Source organism: Anolis sagrei, chromosome 3, assembly GCF_037176765.1.
Source record: "Anolis sagrei isolate rAnoSag1 chromosome 3, rAnoSag1.mat, whole genome shotgun sequence".
NCBI classification, from domain to species: domain Eukaryota; kingdom Metazoa; phylum Chordata; class Lepidosauria; order Squamata; family Dactyloidae; genus Anolis; species Anolis sagrei.
In genome coordinates, this window is record NC_090023.1 from 176,546,543 (window position 1) to 176,556,109 (window position 9,567).

Consider the following 9,567-nt stretch of genomic DNA (forward strand, 5'->3'; position numbering starts at 1 on the left):
ATGTCCCTGGGGAGAATTATTATTATTTATTATTATTATTATTATTATAACTATTTGTACCCCGCTAGCATCTCCCAAGGGATTCGATGCGGCTTACAACAGGCTGGAACCCAACACAATACAACAATACCATGTATAGCAAATAAAACAGTTAAAGCAGAAAACAATAACAAAGTAGTACAACAGGACATTATTAAAAACTGAGCCGGCCGGAGTAGGGTACAGGATTAAAAAGTGCTGAAGTGTCGGAGGGATATGGGATTAAAATATAAGTGCAGTGTGCGGTGAAGGTGATCTTGACTCTACTAAAGTGCTTCTGGGCTTTGGTAGTGGGGTTGCTAATCTGAGAAGGCACGTTGGAACAGCCAGGTTTTCAGGTTCTTTCTGAAAACCGCCAAAGTAGGGGCCTGTCTGAGATCTTTCGGGAGGGCATTCCAGAGGCGGGGGGCCACCACAGAGAAGGCCCTGTCCCGCGTCCCCACCAAACGCGCCTGCGACGTGGGCGGGATCACGAGCAGGGCCTCTCCTGATGACCGGAGTGAGCGTGTGGGTTCGTAGACTGTGATGCGTTCATGCAGGTAGGGTGGTCCCAAACCATTAAGGGCTTTGTAGGTAAGCACCTGCACCTTAAATTGGGCTCGGAAAATAAACGGCAGCCAGTGGAGCTCCTTAAACAGAAGGGTTGACCTCTCTCTGTAATGGGCCCCCGTTAACATCCTGGCTGCTGCCCGTTGGACCAATTGAAATTTCCGAGCCGTTTTCAAGGGCAGCCCCACGTAGAGCGCATTGCAGTAATCCAGTCTAGAGGTGACTAAGGCATGGACCACCCCGGCCAGATCAGCCTTAGTACACATCTTATAGTACTGCTGAATTCTAATCTGAATGTGCTTGAATTGAAAAACAAGGTTCATGCTTCCGCATGCCTTGTTTCACAGGAGGGGTTTGGTGGTACCAAGGTAAATTAGATATAGGTCCCAAGTTGGGCAAAGAGCAATGCAGTATCTTTAGAGTTAACCATCACTCCTTAGGGGCAGCAATCTTTGAACTTCTTGATGTGTTTTTCCCTTTCTCTCTGTCGATAACGTATTAGCACATAATGTAACAACCTGCCTGGCAGTATGCCTAGTCTGATGTTTGCTACTGTAAACACCGAGAGATTGAACTGCAGGATGGCACAGGAGAACCTCCTACAGTGTAAGAGCATGGAGTGCAAGCTGTTTGTTTATGTTTTATTTTATTTACTGTATTTATACCTCAACGTTCTTATTCCATTCTTAGCCTTACAATTGGGCAACAATTCAATTTATTATTTATTTACTACATTTGTACCCCACTCTTCTCTCCCTCGAGATGGGGGCTCAGGGCAGCTTCACAACAAGCATCATTCGATACCATCACCATCATAAAAACATTCAACAAATATATTAAAAGACATTTTAAAAGTTAAAAAACTATTAATTAAATACGCCAATTGAAATTTGAATCCCAGTCCGGGTCAATTCATTGTCGTGAGTTGCTTAAGTCTTCTTCTCACTTGCTGCTATCCAAAGGTCAAACGCTTGGTCCCATAGCCAAGTCTTGAGTTTCCTTCTAAAAGACAGGAGGAACTCTCTGCCCTGGAGTGTGGTGGAAGCTCCCTCTTTGAAAGCTTTAAAACAGAGCTGGATGGCCATCTGTTGGGGGTGCTTGAATGCAATTTTCCTGCTTCTTGGCAGGGGGTTGGACTGGATGGCCCATGAGGTCTCTTCCAACTCTATGATTCTATGAGGGAGGTAACCAATCTGATGTCCCTGGGGAGAGAGTTCCACAAACGGGGGCCCACTGTTGAGAAGGCCCTGTCCTTGCAATGGCGGTGGGATCTCCAGTTGATCTTAAACTTCGTGATGGTTCATAACAGGAGATACATTCAAACAGGTAGTCTGGGCCAGAACCATTTAGGGCTTTAAAGGTTAAAACCAGCACTTCAATGCTGCATAAACAGACCTACAACTAATATATATATGTACACTAGCCTTCCCCTGCCACGTGTTGCTGTGGCCCAGTCTGTGTATATGTGCTTTGTGTGTGTATATGTGTGGTTTTGTGCATGCGTTGTAATGTATGTTTTACTTTTTGGTTTTTTAAGTCCTTTCCGTTGTGTTTTTCAGTGTTTTTATAAGTGAAGGACACCCGTTGGCCTAATATGTGTATTGTGTCCTAATTTGGTGTCAATTCATCCAGTGGTTTGTGAGTTATTTGAATCCCACAAACGAACATTACATTTTTATTTATATAGACTAGCCATCCCCTGCCACACATTGCTGTGGCTCAGTCTGTTGATCTGGAAAATAAAGTAATGGTTTCTAATCTATGTAATTTCGTTATGCTTGTGGGTAAACAGTATTTCTTGTTGTCTCTTTGTCAGTGTTAATGTGGAGATTGTCTGGTTTGCCTACTCTGGAATATGCAATATATCATTGTCCTTCTTTAGGGTTCCCTTTCAAATCTATGATATTATATCTGTGTGTGTGTGAATCATATATATCTATCTATATCTAGGGCTGGATGGCTCTTTGTCAGGAGGGCTTTGATTAGATTTTCTTGCCCTGGTAAAGAGAGTTGGACTGGGTGGCCTTAAGTATTTTCTGTTGGCGATGGGGTTCAGCATGGGAAATTTGCCCCAATTCTGTCATTTGTGGGGTTCAGAATGCTCTTTGATTGTAGGTGAACTATTAATCCCAGTAACTACAACTCCCAAATGTCAAGGTCTATTTCCCCAAACTTCATTTGTGTTGATATTTGGGCATATGGAATACTTGTGCCAAGTTTGGTCCAGATCCATCATTGTTTGAGTCCACAGTGGTCTCTGGATGTAGGTAAACTACAACTCCCAAACTCAAAGTCAATGCCCACCAAACCCTTCTAGCCTTTTCTGTTGGTCATGGGAGTCCTATGTGTCACCTTTGGTTCAATTCTATCACTGGTGGAGTTCAGAATGCTCTTTGTAGATGAACTATAAATCCCAAGAACTACAATTCCCATTCCCAGATTAAAACAGCATAGGTTGTGTTTGGCTCACATTTGTATTTGTGAGTCTTTCATGATTTTTAATTCCAAAACTATAACAATCTTTCTATAAGGGTCTTCTTGTGCTGTTTGTTTTCTTCATTAGGATTTTCCAAAAGGGAAATGGAACATCTTCTTTCATCCATGACTATCAACCCCTTTTCAAAGAGGTTATGCATTTGAGGAATTGTTTCATTTTGAGAAAGGGAGAAACTAGCAGAAACCATTACCTGATATTTCTGATCAACTACGCTTCAATTAACATTCAGCTCCTCGACTGATTCAGAGCAGGGAGAAATGGAAGGTATTGTCCTGAGTATGTTCTCTGTTCTTAGAAATGGGAGGGTTGTGGTACATGAGAAATGCAGTAAAAATTGTTTACAAGCGGGGAGGGAAGGCTACAACAAAAGGCCTCATTGCAGTGATGTTCTTGGCGTTTCCAGGAGATGCCAAGAGGAACATTTTGTACCGAGGAAAGGCTCCTCTGCCGCTCTTCCCTCCCAAGTGCTACAATTTGTACATGAACTCTAATTATGTACAAACAAATCTCCAGCCAGTCATTCCAGATTCAGACAGCAGAAGGGAAGCTTCTTAAATAACTTGGAGCAAATCGCATAGCAAATACAACTACTCTGAGCCAAAAGGGAGCCATGCCGCATGCCAGCACTTCGACTTGGCGTACTTCACAATTGTGTGTGCTCATAAAGCTGAAACTAGCACATTCTGGGACATACTATCTGCAGTGTGGCTGAAACCAGACTGATAAACCCCTTGTGTGATTGATTTGGAATGGTTCCATGGCTCTGTTTGCTGTGCTAAAGAAGGAGGAGAAGCAACAGTCGGGCTTTGGGTGGATTGTTTTCCATTTGTGTTTCCCTGAAAGGCTTCTAAGCATTTAAGACTTGCGTGACAACTGACGGCTCAACTCTTGAAGCTTTCATAGAATCAAAGAGTTGGAAGAGACCTCATGGGCCATTCAGTCCAACCCCCTGCCAAGAAGCAGGAATATTGCATTCAAATCACCCCTGACAGATGGCCATCCAGCCTCTGTTTAAAAGCTTCCAAAGAAGGCGCCTCCACCACACTCTGGGGCAGAGAGTTCCTCTGCTGAACGGCTCTAACAGTCAGGAAGTTCTTCCTAATGTTCAGATGGAATCTCTTTTCTTGTAGTTGGAAGCCATTGTTCCGTGTCCTAGTTTCCAGGGAAGCAGAAAACAAGCTTGCTCCCTCCTCTCTGTGACTTCCTCTCACATATTTATACATGGCTATTATATCCAGAGGCGGTCCTAGGTAATTTTCAATGGTAAGCAAACAGTATTTGCCCCCCCCCCCCCCCCAACCAATCATTGATATATATTTTCATCATGGGAGTTCTACAAGAAGCACTGCCCGAACATCAAGCAAAAAGTGGGTGCTAGAAACAATATCATACGAAAGCTGACTGGCACAACCTGGGGATCACAACCAGACACAGTGAAGACATCTGCCCTTGCGCTATGCTACTCTGCTGCTGAGTACGCATGCCCAGTGTGGAACACATCTCACCACACTAAAACAGTAGATGTGGCTCTTAATGAGACATGCCGCATTATCACGGGGTGTCTGCGTCCTACACCACTGTCTAGCCGGTATTGCACCACCTGACATCCGCCGGGAAGTAACAGCCAGTAGTGAAAGAACCAAGGCAGAGACATCTCCAGCTCATCCCCTGTTTGGGTATCAGCCAGGACGTCAACGACTTAAATCTAGAAATAGTTTTCTAAGATCTACAGAGACACTCTCTGGAACATCTCGGCAAGCAAGAGTCCAAAAGTGGTAGGCTCAAACCCAAAACCTCAATCAATGGCTGATACCCAATGAGAGACTCCCCGCTGGGCACACAGAGGACTGGGTGACTTGGAAGGTACTGAATAGACTGCGCTCTGGCACCACGAGATGCAGAGCCAACCTTCAGAAATGGGGATACAAAGTGGAATCCTCGACATGCAAGTGTGGAGAGGAGCAAACCACTGACCACTGCTGCAATGCAACCTGAGCCCTGCCACATGCACAGTGGAGGACCTTCTTGCAGCAATACCAGAAGCACTCCAAGTGGCCAGATACTGGTCAAAGGACATTTAATCAACTACCAAACTCACAAATTTTGTATTTTGTCTGTTTGTTTGCTTTGTTCTGTTAGAAATGTGATATAATTGACTGATTGCCCTGACACGACAAATAAATAAAATAAATCTGGTATCAGCCACTGAATGAAGTTCCAGGTTTTCGCCTGCCAGTTTTGGACTCTCGCTTGCTGAGGTATTCCTACGAGCATCTCTGTAGATCAGAGTGATTCCAAGGTATTTGGGTGTACTTGAATGTCCAGTAGGATTCCTTCCTACATAATCCTCAGAGCTGAAGATGCATATAGAATCATAGAATCAAAGAGTTGGAAGAGACCTCATGGGCCATCCAGGAAATAACTTGAAGGCACTCAAAAGCAACAACCCTTTGGCCAACAAGCCGGGGAGGTGGCTAGATTTGCTTCTTTGGGCCCTTCTACACAGCCATATAGAATAATAGAATCATAGATTTGGAAGAGACCTCATGGGCCATCCAATCCAACCCCCTGCCAAGAAGCAGGAAAATTGCATTCAAAGCACCCCTGACAGATGGCCATCCAGCCTCTGTTTAAAAGCTTCCAAAGAAGAAGCCTCCACCACACTCCGGGGCAGAGAGTTCCACTGCTGAACGGCTCTCACAGTCAGGAAGTTCTTCCTAATGTCCAGATGGAATCCCCTTTCTTGTAGTTAGAAGCCATTGTTCCACGTCCTAGTCTCCAGGGAAGCAGAAAACAAGCTTGCTCCCTCCTCCCTATGACTTCCTCTCATGTATTTATACACATATTCTGTTCTCAAGAAAAGCACACATATGTGTTTTAGATGGATTAGGAATCAGCTGGTTTTCCCTGTAATAGGCAGTAAGAGCACCTAAAGCTTCAGAGAGATTCTGTTCAACCATTTCAAAGATCTTTGCTTGAGTAGTGCTGGCATGATCATCAGCATAGATGAAACTCTTTGTCCCTTCTGGCAGTGGGTACAAAGGTAAAAAAAACAAAAACATGTAAAAGTTATTTTATAAATGCCATTGTATTTTCCATAGAAATTTATTTATTTATTTACTGTATTTGTATACCGCCTTTCTCAGCCAATTGGTGACTCAAGTCGGTTTCCAACAAATCTGTCAAGGTCAGACGCCAGCCAATTAAAGGAGTATAGTTTATTGTTCAAACAAACACGTAATTAGTCCAAAACAAAATCACAGGGCAAAAAACACTTAGTTTACAGTGTGAAAAAGCCCAAACAGGCAAAAAGACCCAAAAAAAACTGCCAACAGAATATAATCTGGATTCACCAGAGATAAAACTTGAAGTAAACTCAAAAATGCTTAAATGCAGCCTTTCAAGGGATGTAAAAAGAAACTCAAGCTTCAAACACAGCAGGAACTGAAATGCAGGAATGTGGTCGACGCCAGCTCCAGACGCTCAGCCGTAGATGTGGAGGAGAGAGAGTAACGATAAGGAACGAAGTCCAGTCCAGTCCGATCCAAAGAGAGATGAAACAGCTGCCAGGTCAGATACCAATACAATGAGTAAACACAGGGAGCCAAAGCAGCGGGGCAATGCGGCAGCTAATGCAAACATCAAAACAGTGAAGTCCAGCAAAAAAACCACACAGTTCCAGCCCCCTTTGCTGCTAAAGCCCAGAGCATAACTTACATCCCAAAGTCTTCTTTCAAACCCGTCTTCTGTAGCAAAGATCCATAAAGCACCCATAAAGCTGATTGCAAGGTTACAATAGCAAACACTCCCCTTTTTATTACAAGTCCTCATCAGAGCTTGATTCAACCAAAACCCATATCTTGTTGCAGCTCCTCATCCGAACTGGAGTCGCCCCTAGTTCGGCCCAATCCATTCCCAGCTGTGCCTCTTCCACCACTCTTCCAAGTAGTCCATCTCTGGTCTAATCCTGAAGGTCCCCAAGTCCCATCCAAGTCTTCACTATTCCAACCCTCAAATGTGTCACTGCTTGTGGGTTCAGCACAAATATCTTGAATCTCTCGAACCCTTGTCCAATCCATCCCATCAGACTCAGAATCTGACATCCCATCATCCGGTTCATTTGCCTCAAAACCCTCAAAGGAATCCTCATCTGTTGGCTCACTAAGTATCTCCCGGATTCTTTTCCTTTGTTGCTCTTCATCATAGTCTTGCTCGCGAATAGTTTTCCTGCCTCTCCTACTACAACTAGTGTTACTATCACTGCCAGCAGACTCTATCACAACAAAATCAGTATACATAAAACATAATAGATAAAAAACATTAATACCAATTAAAATAAATCTGTGAAAAACCTTTTAACTACTCCTGAGAAAAATGTATGCCTTATTAGGGATGTAAGTCATCACCTTTCAAAATCTTACATACAAGTAAGGATAATCGACGTTGTTTTTGCCGAACTGGAGAAGTTTTTAAGAGTTTTAATCCATTTAGGTGGATTTTTTAAAAAAGAATATTTGCAAAAGCCTTAATAGGGGAATGTGTGAGGTGTGGGGGTTGCACAAAAAATATGATGCCAAGTACAAGATTTTCCGTGCTGTTTTCCCTGCCATATAAAAAGACCCAGTATTTTTTTTTCTCTGAAAAAGTCCCAATATTGAGCAGAGACAATTCATAGTTTCCTATTTTACCAACCCTAGTTTGACTTATCCCCTGCATTTTTACATTTTGGTAATTGGTTTCTGTAATGTTTTGTATATGTTTTTACAAAACTTCACCAATTATTTTCTCTAAAATAAGCATTTTTATGGTTTGTTCTCTCAATGCACATTGTTTGGAGAACCTTGCTGCAAAATTTGGAGCAGTGCACATTTTAAAGCATGAATATGACAGCTTTTGTACTGGTGTCCAAAAATAAAGTTGGGTAAAGTTTGAATCCTATTTTTTCCCCATACTTAATCTTAAAAACACCGAAGTGGAGAGTGCTGCCAAAAGTGAATCCCAAAATCCTCTCTGAGCTTTCAGAAAATGTCTTGTATAGTTGTTAATTTCCAGAAGGTGATGTGACTTGAATATTAAATATAACCTGTAATTAACGCTCTCTGGTGTAAGCAGGAAATTTCCACAGTGGAAAGAAAATTCCATCCTTAACCTTGGTGTGTCTTTTTTCTCTTTAGGTATCTGCACAGAAAGTACTGAACCCAGAAATTATGTATCTAGGAAAATAACTGGTTCTGTGCCATTTATGAATTTTGTCACACTCTTGCTTGCATCCTAAAGACAAGATCCTGATTCCACTTTTCATTGTTTTTTCAATGCCTATTTATTTTTTGTTAGGACTTGAAAAATTTATTGGGCCTCTTCTATACAGCTGTATAAAATTCAGATTATCTGATTTGAACTGGATTATATGGCAATGTGGACTCAGATAATCCAGTTCAAAATGGATAATGTGGATTATCTGCTTTGATAATCTGGATTATATGGCAGTGTAGAAGGGGCCTAGCTTTATCATTAATGTAGATTTTTTTGGGCCAAGGTTTTGCACAATTCTATCTCACTTTAGTTTCCAAAAGGTAGTTAACAGCAAGGTCCATCTATGTCAGTGTTTCTCAATCTGGGGGTCGGGACCCCTGGAGGGGTCGCGAGGGGATGTCAGAGGGGTCGCTGAAGACCATCAGAAAACGCAGTATTTTCTGTTGGTCATGGAGTTTCTGTGTGGGAAGTTGTACAGTGTTCCCTCACTTATTGAAGGGGTTCCGTTCCAGGACCACCCGCAATAAGTGAAAATCCGCAAAGTAGGGATGCCATATTAATTTTAATATTTATACATTACTAGCTGTGCCCTGTCATGCATTGCTGTGGCCCACATGGGGGTTCTGTGTGGGAGGTTTGCTCAATTCTATCGTTGGTGGGGTTCAGAATGCTCTGTGATTGTAGGTGAACTATAAATCCCAGCAACTACAACTCCCAAATGCCAAGATCTATTTCCCCCAAACTCCATCAGTATTCACATTTGGGCATATTGAACATTTGTGCCAAGTTAGGTCCAGATCCATCATTGTTTGAGTCCACAATGCTCTCTGGATGTAGGTGAGCTACAACTCCAGAACTCAAGGTCAATGCCCACCAAACCCTTCCAATTTTTTCTGTTGGTAATTGAAATTCTGAGTGCTACGTTTGGTTCGGTTCCATTGTTGGTGGAGTTCAGAATGTTCTTTGATTGTAGGTGATTATAAATCCCAGCAACTACAACTCCCACAGGACAAAATCAACCCCCCCAACCCCACTAGTATTCAAACTCGGGTGTATTGTGTATTTGTGCCAAATTTGGTTCAGTCAATGAAAATAAACCTGATATTTATATTACAATTGATAACAGTAGCAAAACATACAGTTATGAAGTAGCAGTAAAAATAATTTTATGTTTGGGGAGGGGGGTCACCACAACAAAAAAACTGTATTAAGGGGTTGTGGCACTAGGA